This window comes from Macaca mulatta, chromosome 5, assembly GCF_049350105.2.
Source record: "Macaca mulatta isolate MMU2019108-1 chromosome 5, T2T-MMU8v2.0, whole genome shotgun sequence".
Taxonomy (NCBI): Eukaryota; Metazoa; Chordata; class Mammalia; order Primates; family Cercopithecidae; genus Macaca; species Macaca mulatta.
The window spans coordinates 52182707-52198298 of NC_133410.1; the positions used below are offsets into that span (position 1 = coordinate 52182707).

The window sequence follows — 15592 nt, forward strand, 5'->3', positions numbered from 1 at the left end:
ATGCATGGGCCACCGTGCCTGGCCAGGTCATTGTTTTTATGCAATGATATATTAGTAAAGTCATTTTTAAAAAGATTCACGTAGTCTGATCCATGTTCTAGGAAGATATCTTAAGAGGTGAACATATTCTGAATGTATGTCAACATGTATGTATTAATGCCTTAAAAATGTCATAAATGGTGTCCCTAAACAAGGTTAACTGAGTTTGCACAGACCGCAAACTAAAGAGATCATGCAAAAATGCTGACTCAAATATTTCAAGTGACAACTATCAAGTTGAAATGCTTGAGGCACTGTTGTAACAGGAAAATGGATCCATGCAGCAGGAAAGCCAGCCACATCCCTGAAATTTCCCTTTCTCTGTTTCCTTTCTTGCAGGAACAGCAATGGAAACCTTCCATGTACAGCAGTATAACTCCAGTTTGCTTTCCAAGCCCTCTGATTGAGAAGCCAATAGGCAAAGTAAGAATGAACCTACTTTTATCAGACAGTATGATTCGAGTCAATTGACCGTTTTTCTTTTTGCCTTGAGCTATTTCAGTGAAATAATAAAATTGATCTCAAAAAAGTAACTGATATAATTCAAAGTTTGTACTATTTAGTTGGCCTTAGTAGGACTTTCTCAGGCAAAATGTTGAGCCTGAGAAAACTTTGATCTGAGAGTCCCTGTCCTCAGTGTCTGCCTCCACATCAATTCCAATGACATCCTCCCCATCTTCCTTCACTCTTCTGATCTCTCCACTCTCATTCACCTTCCTCTGCCTATGGAAACTTATAAGAAAGAGGGTGCTTTTAGTCACTGACATCTTCATGTGGAAATCAGCCACAATACTAACTATACAATATTTATCTTTTAAACTATCTTGCTGACTTAAAGACTTTGCCTCTAGAAACTACAGGTATATGCTTGAACTGCTCCTGTTCTGGACCTGCAATCACAGCCATCAGTACCATCGGGGAGCATAGCACCCTAAAGGAAGAGTGTGGGGCTCTCTGAAGCCAACCTACCTGACTTCAAGTCACAGGTCTGCCATTCATGGGCTGTGTGACTTGAGCAAGTTCCCTGTTTAAAAAAAAAAAAAAAAGATCCAATCAAACAAAAACTCATCATAATGGTATCTGCCTCATGGGGCTGTTACAAAGATAAAATAATTTATTTGTTTATATATATATTTTTGGAGTCAGAGTCTCACTCTGTCGCCTAGGCTGGAGTGCAGTGGTGCGATCTTGGTTCACTGCAACCTCCGCCTCCTGGGTTTAAGCAATTCTCATGCCTCAGCTTCCCAAGTAGCTGGAACTACAGGCATGTGCCATCACACCTGGCTAATTTTTTGTATTTTTAGTAAAGATGGGGTTTCGCCATGTTGTTCAGGCTGGTCTCAAACTCCTGAGCTCAGGCCATCCACCCACCTCAGCCTTCCAAAGTGCTAGGATTACAGACGTGAGCCACCGCGTCCTGCCTAAATAATTTAATATAAATCTACAAGAGCCAGGAATGTTTTAAAAATTTTTTTACCTATTTTGTCCACTATGTATTCAAGCACTCAAGGAGTTATGCAAATGAATTGAATACATGAATAAATGAAAAGCTAACTAGTAAGCTTAGAGAAACTAGATCCCCAATTTGCTTATCTCAAGAAATAGAAGAAGGAGGTGTTGTATTTCAGAAAGAGAAACCAAACTCTGATGAGTAGATCAAGCGTACCTTCCAGGTATACCTTAACAGAAGGACCACAGTGTCCCTGGGATTCTCACCACCTTCCTGTCCTTTGCTATTGCAGTACATCTCCGGACCACATACAATCCAATATCTAGTATGAAACATAGTCACTGCCAGGAAAAGCCGAAAACAAACAAATAAAAATTCTTTACATAGTGTTCCTATAGATATACATGGGTGGAACCAGAGGCAGGGCGTAGGGGGAAGGGGGGCGGGGTTTGCAGTTTTTACAGGAAGTGAATCTGTTTTCCTAGCTAATTCCTGGTAATTTTGCCTTGGCCACAAGTCCTGCCGAGGCAGCTGTATGCGGGGTGTGAAATCCCGGGTGAAGCAGAAGCTGCCTGTCTGCTGTCAGCGAGGCTGACATTTTGCAGGCATAGCAGGGGAGCAACTCAAGTTTCTTAGGACTGTGTTTCTCTACTTTGTGTTTGGTGAGGTCTGCACTTCCCCTCTGCTGACTTCAGTAAGAGGAATATCCTTTCTCCCAAAGATTAAAGCAACCGACCAACAACAAAACACACCCTGGATGTCACCGAATGTGTTGCTAACTGTTCCAATATTCACGGCCTTGCCTCCATGACTGTCCCCTCTAGCCCCTGTATCTTGACATTGTTTATATAGCCTCTAAACATAAACAGATCACCAGCTTGTCTGTGGAGACGGAGAGAAGCCTTTTCAAAGGCAAAGGTCAAAAGTCAATGAATCCCTGAGGGGTCGCTTGACTAAATTTCATTTCAATTCAATATGTGGTCCTGAGTTTACTCCGTGGTTTCCTGGGCATGATGAGGAACAGAAGCAGCAGTATATGGATGTTAGGGAGTGGCTTTTTGAAATGCTTTTCAGACAGTGGAAGTGAATTTAGTACAGTATAACCATCCATGGTTCTGTGATATTGTCTCTCCGTGTGATTCTCAGGCGCTCCTTCCCCACTGGGGCAGAGTTAGCAGATGGGCTTTCTGTACGGTGTCACCAGGACTGTTCTGGGTTGAGTGAGATCGCTCCCAAAGGACGCTCTGGATCTCTTTTCTCATTGCTCTAGCTTCTGGGCTTAATATACTTGCTATAAATTACTCTAATGAATTTATTTTGCAGTCAGCTCTGATATTCATCTACCTGGAGGGGAGAAATGACACTAAAAAATGTAAGCAGAGTCAACCTATAATTATAGGGGCCCATGGAAGGCAGCATTTGGGGTGGATAGTTGAAACCTATGGTTAATCTGCCCAGAATCCAAACTATCTTCCTCACTACCGGGAAATTTTGAGTGTAAGACTGAAAGCTGGCTCAAGATGGGATTTTCACCACCCAAACAATGATTCTCCAAGCTGAATCAGGGACCAGCATTTGTTGTTGTTGTTGTGGGGGAAGGGGGAAGGGAGTGTCTTGTGAAAACCCACAATTGGAAAACAGGATTTCAATGAGAGCACATAATAGAGAACAATATTTTGGAGCCAACTCAAATCCTACAACCAAATGATAACTCTTTTCCCTAATGGTTGTGATGAGAGGGTAGGCATAATGGGGAGAAACTCTTGGAGCAGAGAGGAAGAAGCCAGAGAAATCACTCTAGGCAACAGGCCAGCAAGCCTAGAATATGTGGTTATCTACCCGTCAGATAAAGAGAAATCGAGTGTTTTATTTTACATAATTGGAGTCAGTGCCTTTTGAATGAAACATACAAATTTATGTAAATAAGAATGCAAATGTTAAAAATATGTGTCTTGGGATTTCCTGGGGATAACCTGGCAGCTTTGTCTTCCTTTCCTTTGCAGCTGCTAAATATTGTGTTGTGAAATCTCCAGCTGAACTTATTCCATCAAATCCCTCAATGTTACAGCTAGAAGACTTTTCTTTGTAATTTATAGGAGATACTCTGGAGGATGAACTAAAACAGAGTAAACTTTAACATATTTGACAGTAAACATGTTACTCCCTAGAGGTTGCACAGGCCAACAATAAATGCAAAAAGAATTGCAGGATTTTAATAAATTAATGGGAGATTCAAAGTAGACTCCTGAAAGGGAATTGGACAATGATGATGAAAATAAAAGCAGGGCTTGAGGGAGATAGGTAACATTAGAGGTTAACGTAAAAAACTACCAGGCTCTCCACAAAATTCTCATTGGTGCTACTGGCAAGATATTGTACATATCATGCTAAGTTAAAACAACCCAGTAAAATGCCATGAGCTCAGCAAACTGTGCAGGTTTCTCCAGATACACAAGCAGACAACTGTTTTGAATGAGGGGATGCCCATGACCATGACTGCCAACTTGCCTTTCTCAAAAGAATTTAGGAGACAGCTTAATCTGATTGACTTGTCCTCAATGCAAAAAAAAGTAATAAATAAAATTATTTTATTTGACCAGAAGGAAATGGAGAGATCGACTGCTTTGAAGGATAGCAGTGTTGTTAAATGAAAGGGTGTCTAAGAAAGTAAACAAGACTCCCTAGGCGTTCTGTATTTCTGAGTGAGGGAAAGGGAAACTGAAGGAGCCAGGTGGAAGTAACTGGATAAACAACAGATTAAAAAGAAAGGAACTGGTGAACTTTGAATCAACAAAACATAGATCTGCTTTATTTCAAAGTTGGGAAGCATCCGTGGGAAGAAAAAATTACAGGTGTCCTTTTCATAGATTAATCTTTAGCTTCTTTTACCACCACACAATTTTCCCTAGCAAAGGAATGCTTAGCTAAGCTAATGGGGACCATTTTAAGAGTAGTCATGTAAGTTATAGGCTGTTCAAAATTACTGAACATTATATTATTATGTTATGGCTAGATCTGGATGGATCTAGCCATACAGCACTAATTCCACAGGTGCCTTGGGACATAATATTCATTATTTAGGACTGTCAGTGACCCAAAAAGATGGAGAAGTCAACTCAAAAACTAGTGTATAGACTACTGCTGCTTCCAAAAAGTACTGAAAGTCGTGTGTGGAATAATTGGAAGATAATGATTTTTAGCAAACTAAGCCATGACAACTACTATAGTTGTATAAGAACATGATCTTAGTTTTTCTGTGTAAGTACCCCTGATTCGGCTGGAACTCTTTCTCTATATACATTTAGCTTCTGGTCACTGAGGCAAAATGTATTTAGCCAAGTAATTTTCTTCTGGAGCTTTTTGTGATGAGGTGGAGAAAACCTTCCAGTTCAAGAGTTCGATTTTTTCCCTAAAATAATGGAAGTCTCAGTTGGGCATATGTCCACCCAGATAAAAAGCACATTTATCCACCTCCCTTACAGCTAGATGTGGCTGTATGGCTAGATTATGGCCAATGGGATGTGAGTGGACATGATGTATGTAACTTACAGGTCATGCCCTTTGTAAGAAGGCCCTACCCCTCACGTCAGCTGGAATACAGATGTGGTAATAGAAGCTAGACCAGCCACCTGAGACCAAGAGAGAAGGGCAGAGAAACAACATTGAAAAGTTGAGGTTTCTGATTCCATAGAACCCTTGGCTGCTTGTGCTCTGACTGTAATTGCCTAAGACAGAAATACACTTTCATTTGGTTTACGCCACTACTATTTTGGTCATTATTGCTGTGGCAGCAATAATATCTTACTGCACAATTACACAGAGCAGAGAGTAGGCTGCCTGCTCTGTGGGAAGTCACTGAGAGAACCTGGTACAATAAATAGCAGCTAAAGGAATGGAGATGCTAACTTGTTAGCACCCATTTCCCAAATCCAGACTGGTTGAGAAAGAAGAGACAGAGAAGCTAACTTCTGGCTCGAAGAACATGGTGGTGAGCAGGACTCTGCTTAGCAGAGAGCTCTGTCTTTCAGTTCTGAAGGTAGTAAACCTAGGTATCTAATCTCAAAGAAACTGTCCTTAGACTGAGGCAAACAGATTCTACTGAAACTACTCAAACTCAAGAGTCCATTGTCTATCAAATAATGTTTCTATTGATACTAGCTGTTTGTCCGCCATAGTGAAGTCCATTGCCAATCAAGTAATTCTTCTAGGGATACTTACTGTAGGTAGGAGGTGTCATTAGTTTGGGGATATTCACAAATATTTTCATATCTGTATTTCACGTAATATTCTATTTCATTTTCTGAGGCAGGTTTGGATTCCCTAGGGCAACCATCTTGGGCTCCAGCTTTTGCTATAACTCTATCACACAGGCTTTCTATGGGAACAGTGAATCATTACCTCATACCTCATTCTAGATCCATTCTTTTTTTATTTAACATGAAATAATACTTATTGTTTTGGCTTAATAGATTAACCCTCTAAAAAGGCAACTGTTTCGACTATCATACATTAGAGTCCATGGCAGATTTTTTTCATCCTGCCTTTCCCCTAAATGTCTGAAACCATGATATGTACGTAGTAGGCAGGTAGTGCCTGTCTATTGATGGTGAAATAAATGCAACATTTTAGTTTGTTATTCAGTTAGGTATTTTCATCTTCTTATCCTTGTTCATAATGGTTCTTGAAGTAGTATTCTATGTTAGTGGCTTACTATATTTGACTAAAGACAAATAATTTTTAAAATCAGTATCATCTGTACTGTCTTATAAATGTTAAATAATCAGAGGGAGACTATAGATCTCTTAAATTTAGAGTCCTGGGTTCTCACTACCACACAGGCATAACCTAGGCTGAAGTTTACTACATTAGTTCCATCTGTAGGAGTTCAACTGGGTGAAAAAATAGAGTCTGGTGCATAAAGGTGAGAAGTTTATCCACCTTAACATTCCTAACAGGCAAGATGGCTCTATAAATAGACTCGATAAACTTAGAAGGGTTGTAATGAAATTTACCAAGTGAGCTTAAGCCAATAGCAATTCATTTTTTGTCCTCCTGTAGGGATAAAAATATTTAATGTTAGCTCTCAAAAGCCACAGAAAAAAAATGAAATGTGAACAATTAATATCTGTAGAATATTTATTAGGCTTATAAATTGATTAATTTTAGAAGTATGTAGATGCCTCCCCACTATAAAACTGAGAAACAGTAAACATGCGAAACAGATATCATTCTTGTTCTTCTGATCCTGCTTTATAGCTTATCTTTACAGGTTAAAACATACGGTACAACATGTATGGACTAAATGCACACACACATCACCATATACTAATGTTTAAATATAAATAAATGTTTTGTTAGCAGCGTACGCACACGAACACAACACACACTATCCTCAGATCCTTGCTGCTGTGGAATGTGCTGCTATCAAAGGGCACAGAGTCATATTTGTATTACAGAGATATTGTTTATTCTTTCCTTGTCGCAATGTGCTGATACTTTTCCATTAACACCACCCTAATGTCGCTTCCAGAACCCAGCTGAAAAATATCAAGTGGAAATTCTGATGGAAAAATGCTAAGTAGACGGCCTGGTATATTACTGAGGGAGAAAGAAACTTTAATTTGTACCACCTGAGAGCAGTCAAAACACATGACCTAAGGCTGCCATAGGATGCATATACCCTCTTTTCACATAGATAGGAAAAAAAAAAAAAAAAAAAATCACTGAGCTCTGTGAAGCTGCACCACTGAATTATCAGCAGAATTAATACAGAATTAAGGCAGTTTTGCTACCTGCCCAATCTCCTTGCCCTTGAGTTCCTTTTGTTATCTTCCCAGTACTCTCAAGAAAGCCGAAGGAAGCACTCCTTGGAAATATTGCATTCTCAGCTAAAAGCTAGCCAAGCATCCGCTAAGAAATAAACAGACATTGAATACCTACCATGTGTGAGGCAGTGTACTATAAACTGTAATCCAGGGCAATTTGGTATAAATGATAACAGCAATAATAATTATCACAACAATTACTATTGTTTGAGAACTCTGTGCCAAACACTAACATAAATTCTTTATAAGCATTATCTCATTTAATCATCTTACAGATGAAGCCTAGGTGATAAACAACTTGTTCAGAGTCACAAAGCTAATAAATGGTATGGTGGCATTCAGACCGCGGCATGCTGACTCAAGAACCTGTGTCTTAACCACCTGCTACAGAAGTGCTTTTTTATTTGGACAATCTCTTTCCTATTTCTAGTTGAAATATAATCAAAGTTTCCTGAGAGGACACAGAAGGATGCCAAAAAAAGTATGACCTGGCTTATATTATGGGTCACTCTGGCTACAGCTAACCCACCTTAGATTTTCATTTTCTAAAAGGCCCCAGTTATAAATAGCAACCGTGCACAAATGGGAAATAATGTGTGAGCATGCAGCCTTAGGCTGATCCTTTAAAAGCAGTTGCTTTACAAAGAAATTTAAAGGGGGTATGAGCTGCAAAGATGTTACCATGAGGTTACTCAGATCAAAATAGTATTCTTCAAAAGCCATTCCATATATTGAGGTGTCCCAGTTTATCTCCCCTGGGAGAAGGAGGCTTAGTGTCCACCTAATCCATGAGGTTATGCATTTAATTTTCAGAACTTTAACACTTTCAATGAAAAGATTCAAAGTGATATTATTAAATATCATTAAAGTTCAGTTTAATGAAAGAATTACAGTCAAGTCAAGGGTGGAGTTAAAATCTCCACTCACCACTAATACCTGTAAAGTTTTTGCATATAGGCAGCTTGGATGCCTGTTAAAATAAATGAGTACAAATGAGGTGAACAGAGAGCAGATTGCATAAAAGTTTATGGTCTGAACAGTAGGGAGGTAATTAGTGGAGTGATGAACTCCCCAGTTGTGTCTGTGTTTTTAAAGGTCACTTCCTGTATTTCATAAAAGACGGAGGATTACTTCTAGGCCCTCATAGAACTTTACTTGCACCACTGTGAACATTTATATCAGCCCACCTTATTTTAAGGTTGGTTGATTGCACATCTGTCTTTTGCACTGGCTTGTAATCTCCTTGGCTAGGGGCTGAAGTGGGGCAGGATCGTGCTCTATTCATTAGTGTCCCCAAAGCACCAAGCGCAATTCTTTTTACATCTTAGCTGCTTGTTAAGGAGAGGGAGTGGCAGAAAAACGAAAGGAAAGAAATTCTCACACTGATGAATCCGAGATCCATGTTTTCTGATTACCTGGGTTCAGGTTGCTTTTTATTACATGCCTTCTAAAACCTCTCTAATGAATTCCTTACTGAAAAATTTAACTTTACCTTAAAAGACAGTTGCTTACAGAATGATAACTCTTAAAAGGCTCTATTCATTTGGAAAAGTCAGAAACTACAATTTTTACACTAAGGAGTTTCAAAAAGAATCAGCCATAAGAGATGTTATGTTGAGATTAAAACAAAATAGAAGCTGAGCCCTATGATGTGCGCCTGTAATCCCTGCTATTCAGGAGGCTGAGGTGGGAGGATTGTTTGAAAGCAGCCACTGCACTCCAGTCTGGGCAACATGGTGAGACCCCATCTTAAAAAAAAAAAAAAAAAAAAAAAACAGGGAGAGAGAGAAAAGAGAAAATGAAAATGTTCTCATGCTTTGTGAAAGGAAGTTGTTTCCTTCATTCTCAGCACCACTGAAGGTGATCTTGCCAGGATCAGTAGGAAACCCCTAACTGCCAAACCCAAAGAATACATTCCAATTCTTCTCTGACTTGATCTTCACAGCATTTGACTCAATTGCCCTCTTCTGGAAAGTTGTTCCTCTCTTGGGTTTTGTGAGAGCAGACCATTCTAATTCTCATCTGACCTTCTTGGTCTCTCTTACAACAATACCTGCAATTTTCTGTTACCCAGTGTTCCGTCCCTGGTGTACTTTGTGTTTTTTTGTTTTGTTTTTTTGTTTGTTTGTTTGTTTTTGAGACAGAGTTTTGCTTTTATTGCCCAGGCGGAGTGCAATGGCACTCTTGGCACACCACGACCTCTGCCTCCCGGGTTCAAGCAATTCTCCTGCCTCAGCCTCCCGAGTAGCTGTGATTGCAGGCATGCACCACCACACCTGGCCAATTTTGTGTTTTTAGTAGAGACGGGGTTTCCCCATGCTGGTCAGGCTGGTCTCAAACTCCTGACCTCAGGTGATCCACCTGCCTCGGCCTCCCAAAGTGCTGGTTGTGGTTTTGTTTTTGTTTTTCGTTTTTTTTTTTTTTTTTTTTTTTTTTTTTTTTTTTTTGTAAATCAACTCTCTCTCTTTGAGCAGTTGTCTTTATTGTGTTGGTTCATTTACTCAGCCTGTTCAGAACCAAACTAGTTAGCTTCTCTTTCCCTTCTGCTTCTCATGCTCTACGAATGTTCTGTTTCTCCCTCAGTGGATGGTCCTGTCTTCTACCCAGCAATTCAGGCCATATGTCTGGGTGTCATCCACAATTCCTTTCTCTCTCATGAATTCAGTTAGCCACCAAACTGAGATGGTGCATGGTCCTTCAATCTCACGGTTTCCTTCCTCATTATGAATTCTCTGTTTATGGCCCTCATCATCTCTCATCTGGACACTGCATACAAGTTGTAAATACGATCAACTTACTTTCTCCACTAAGATGTGGAATGGCATCCATTGGCTTCTGAGTTGGTCCACACCTCTGGATGGCAGAGGGAGACATGTGGGATGTATCTACCCCTCTGGCCTCAGTGCCCACTGCCCATTCCCTCCAATGCTGTACCCCAGTCTCAACTTCACAACTCGGTACTGTTGTTCACACTGCTCCTTCTGCTTGTTCTTGCCTAGTTCCTTTTGCTTTTAAAAAATCTATCTTACAATTCACTTCCGCTCCTTTTCCTCCACTGCTAGAACCTCTGTTCTGGGTTAAAACTGTACCTTGCACTTTCTTTTATTGCAGCATTGCTCTCACTCAGTTGAAATAGCACGTAATTGTCTCCTCTGAGTAATGAGTGTGTCTCTAATCTTTGCCTTGAATATGTGGCACATACTAGGCATGGCATGGTCCAGAAATCCTGCTTGTGCCTGTGAATACCTTGTCTATTCATGTCACCACGTACTCAGAATGCAGAGCTCATTCAAACCTAGAATTCAGAACTCTTCTTCTCACTTGTGTATTTTTTCATTCTCCAGCCAGAGCACCAGACTCTTAACTTCATTAATGAGGAAAATAAAGCACTTCTTTTTCTTACAGATGATTAATGCCTCTTACTATGCTGAAACTCATCTTAAGGAAAGGAAAGATTTTTATCAGTTGAGACCATAAAGACTCAAGCCTTGGCCAGTGTGAATTCCTCTCTATTAACTGATAACAATGAGATTACTGAGGAAGATAGGCATATTAAACAATTAGGTGATTCTACCCAATCTATTTTATTAAAGAGAATTGCAATGGGAGTTAGAACTGCCTGCTGTGCCTTTAGTAGGCAAGAGTGATAAACATGATTAGCACTTCCAGTTGCTGTATGTATAAGGAGAAGGAAAAATGGTTATTGACTCCAGCTTGACTTTTGATATGAGACCAATCACGGAAGAAACCCTGGCTTCCTATGCCTTGAAAATATCTGACCTGTTTAAAGTTAGGCATTCTGGTAGGGGAATGCCAAGTGTGAAAAGATAAGAGCTTTGCACCTAGGAATTTAAATACCACACAAAGAAGAGCTTATTACATTAAAATTGTAGTTTTGGGTTTTAGTCAAAACTGATCATTACAAAAACAAACTTCAATGATACACTTCTTGAGGATATGAGATACAAAAAAATCAAAATCCTCACAAACTTTCATTTTGGCACGGAACACCTCTTACTATGGGGAAACCACATGTATAATGATATAACCAACAAAGTTTTATCCAATGTATTACATGCATATCATTTGATCAATAGTGCTAGGTATTCTGAAACATACTAAAGAAGTTATTCCAGTCTTAAGGAATACAGACAGACTTATTCAGTGCTGGAAGGTCATTTAAATGTCACCTACTCTAACTTCCCATCTGTTTCTTAAATCTGTTCTACAAACATCAGCCAATCCTCTTGTAAATACCTCCAGTGATAGGGAACTTTCTGCCTTGTGAGGCAGCTCATTTCACATTTATGCAGATCTTATTATGAATAATAATAAATAAAATTTATTGAGTGCTTACTATGTGTCAGATCCCAAGTTAAGTGCATCTTCAAAAATCCTGTTTAATCTTCATCACAACCTTATAAAATGGTACAGTTATTAATTCCATTTTAGTGGAATTAATGATGAGAAAACTGATGCTTAGCAAGGTTGGGCAGCTTACCCAAGAACACATAGCTGGTAAGTAGAGGACCTGGTTTTGACACCATGGTCTACGTTCATAAACAGTATACAAATGCAGCCTCTCTAACTCAACTTCCTTCCTATGTTGACCTTAAATTTACCTTCTTATAGCTTCCATTCATGGGTCTTGATTTTTAGTGGGCTGACACTAAACTTGTCCAATCCGTTTTCCACATGGTAACTCTTAAATTAGTTGAAGGTAGCTATCTAACCCACTCGACCCTTTCAGTCTTTCTACTGGATTTACAGTTCATTGCCTTCCAATTTTCCTTATGTGAGATGGTTTCTGGGCCCTTCAGCATCATGGTAACTGCCCTCTAGACTGATCTATTTTAGCCTCTACACAATTCACACAGTATAAAATTACTTTTTATGTAGAATTAGTTTTGTTGGAAGAATGGAAACACAAGGTTGAGTCAGATGCTTGTGGTCAATCAAAGTGACTAAATGTTTTGCATGTATGTTGGCAAGCTCTATCTCTGCTTTCCTATATTCACAAGTTGATTTTTTTTTTAACTTGAATTTAGAGCTTTGCACTTATCACAGTTATTTTTGTCTTAATTGTGTGGTTTATTATTCTAGAATGCTGAAGTCTTTTAGGATTGAGATTCTGCCATCTGACATTTTTTATATTCCCTTTGTATCCATTAACTTTTGCTATATAGTAAACCACCCCAGACTTAGTGAATTTTCAAATAGCAACTTTGCTTCTAATTCCATGTGTCAGTAGTTAGTTTGGACTCAGCTCAATGTCCTTTTAGACTTAACTGGGCTCACTCATGCATCTGTGGTCAGTTGGGAGCTGGTTGGTCTAGAACAACCTCAGCTGTGATGGCTAGTCTCAGCTCTACATGACCTTTCATTCTCCAACAGGCTAGCCTGGGAAAGGGAGGGAATCCCATGACAGCAAATGAAATAAGAAGGCCCCCTGAGTCCTCAGCTCAGGACAGGCACATCATCACCTGCCCCACACTCTATAGGCCAAAATAAATCCCAAGGCCAGCAACATTGAAGGTTGGAAAAATAAACTCTATCTCTTGATGAAAGAACATTCAAAATCACTTTCCAAGGTCCTACATGTAGGAAGACACGAAAATTGTCATTTATGAAATCTGCCACCCTCTTAGAATCATGTCATTTGTGGATTTGATAAGCACACCACCAAAATTACCCCCTTTAAACGTTCATGGGAATTTCAATTTAATAATGTCTAAAAGTAAAGTCCTATGTCATATCACTTTTGCTTATACAATCTAGTTAGACAACCATTACCAATACACGGTAAACAGTAAAAGAAAAAAATAAATGCTAAATGATAACATTCTTTTTCTAAGAGGTATAATTTCAAGGACAGAAAGATCTGTAAGGGCCACCATCAGGAAAATGCTTCTAGATGAGATTAAACTTGGTTTAGTTTTTTTTTTTTTTTTTTAAAAAAAAAGCTAAAATCTGAATTGGAAGAAAGGCATTTAGGTTAGGGATTGGCAAGTGTAAAAGCACACAGGATCAGAGAATGGACAAGAGTTACAAGACTGGAGAGTTAACTCTGAAAAAGAGTGGGAGAAGAAAGCATGGCTAAGTGGTGAGGGATCTATAGTAAGAGAATATGAATTTGAATTTGATTTGGTAAGCAGTAGGGGACTATAGATAGTTCTTGAGCAAAAACATAATGTGATTAAAATTTTTGAAGACTAACCTAGCATTAATTTGAATGGAAATTTTTGGAGTCAGGGAAACCATTCATAATAAGCCTTACGGCTTTGCTCTTCTTTTCTTTTTTCTTTTCTTTTCTTTTCTTTTCTTTTCTTTTCTTTTCTTTTCTTTTCTTTTCTTTTCTTTTCTCTTCTCTTCTCTTCTCTTCTCTTCTCTTCTCTTCTCTTCTCTTCTCTTCTCTTTTCTTTTTTTCCTGATTGAAGCCAAACATCTGATACTATTTTTCCTAAGGTAGAAAAGAAATGGCCCAAATAATTACCTTCACAATAAGTTTCATTTCTACTAACTTAAGGAGCAGGCACGAAGTGCCAACATTTGGAAACAGGCAAGTGTGTTCTTTTTCTTAAAGAAGGGGAAAAGGAAATGTGACTACTTCTGCTTAAATTTGAGTTGTATGTCATGTGTACAGATTTTTCAAGGTTATTTCCTTCAGTGGCAAAATGATGGTTTGCAGAAATAAAAAGCTGACAGTTTCAAGATTCAAAAACTTAGTGATTCAGCAAAACCTTGAGTAATCACAAGAGTGTTAGTTTTCCATTCTGGTATAGAAGTCCTACTCACTGTAACAGGACGCAACAGACACCTAATTTTCTCAGCTATTCACTCAGACTGAGTCTTACTGTAGGATCTCTGTAGATAATGAAACCGCTCTCTCATCAATGTTCTAATGCCAGGACACTGAGAGCATTGGGAAAATTATTAAATGTTTAGAAAACAGTTTAGGATTCCCCCTAGAAAAACACGAATTTGTCAGAATTCCATCACTAGATGGATGATGTGATAAAGACCATTTTGACTGCTTATCTTCAGACCTTCTTGGGACACATCCTTTCTGGAAGAAATCAATCTAAATCTTCATTTAACTTTGTACACCAAAATGAATTCCAAGAATTGAATGTAAATAAATAAATAAATAAATAAATAAAATTTTGGAAAACATCCTGGTGATTCTTTAATGATATTTTATTAGAGTACGACTTTCTTCGCTTAAAAATGTTGGAGCCCTAGGGTGCTAATGGATCTAGGCAACAATTAATGCCTATTAAAACCATTAGCTCTTTGGGAATTTTGTAAAGGATACATCAGGCTGACGATGCCGAAATCACTAATTAATTTTAACATTGCTAAACGTGGGACACTCAGAAATTATGTGTCTCATGACATTATGCAATAGGAAGTTTATGACACCACCTATGAAGTATTCTGCATAAAGATATTAAACCTGAAGCTTATCAAATCCGTAAATCTGACTACGACTTGATTGAAAATTTAGTGATAAAGGAATATAGTAAATGACATCACAAGGATAAATCATCCAAACCCAGAAAGCATAATATTCTTTAGGATTAGTGACCTAGTTTCCTCAACGAATAAATGGCCTGGAATAGAAAAAAGAGGGAGAACTTAAAATAACATACCAACCAAATATAGCACATGGATCCTTTTTTAATACGGATTCAAAAATCCAATTCTGAAATGACATTTTTTTAAAATCAGGAAAAACTGAGCGTGATTGGATATCAGACATGAAGGAATTACTGTTAATGTTGATGAGTGTGTTTATTGTATTTTAGAAGCTCTTATCCACTAGAGACATACTCTGACGTATTTATATATGGCATAACATTATATCTGAGATTTACTTTGAAATGCTTCAGCAAAAGAACCCTGGGGAAAGGGGAGAGAATTGATGAAAGAAGAATTGCAGAGTGTTGATAGTTATCGTGCCAAGTAGTAAGACATGTGGGTTTATTATAATATTCCTGCTTCTTTTGTGTATGTTTGGAAATGCCCATTCAAATTATTTCAAAGTCATTGGAAAAAATCACAAAGGAAAAGGTCAATATGTTCTATTTAAATGAAATTAAGAACTTCTATGCCTTCTTAAACAGCAAGCTGAGGCAAATATTAGTTACAAATATGGCAGACAAGGAATTAACATCTGTTTTTCTACACATACATGCATATGCATATACATGCAGGTTGATAGGAAAAATACTCAGCGTCCAATAGCTAAGTGATATAAACATAGAATTCAGAAGAG

At 38.4% G+C, this 15592-nt stretch overlaps 2 long non-coding RNA genes across 3 annotated transcripts in view; both read right to left on the reverse strand.

Moving 5' to 3' along the window:
• Positions 1-1007: 1007 nt before the first annotated feature.
• On the reverse strand, positions 1008-1849 carry LOC144340974 (uncharacterized). The gene is made up of 2 exons (XR_013417514.1): positions 1706-1849; positions 1008-1063 (listed from the first exon to the last, which is right to left on the reverse strand). It is a non-coding gene; the product is annotated as an uncharacterized LOC144340974 (long non-coding RNA).
• A 9341-nt stretch (positions 1850-11190) lies between these two features.
• Positions 11191-15592, reverse strand: part of LOC114678308 (uncharacterized) — a 42719-nt gene continuing 38317 nt past the window's right edge. For both annotated transcript variants that reach the window (XR_013417512.1, XR_003729646.2), the window contains one exon: positions 11191-13774. This is a non-coding gene — a long non-coding RNA (uncharacterized LOC114678308). The remainder of the gene's footprint in view (positions 13775-15592) is intronic.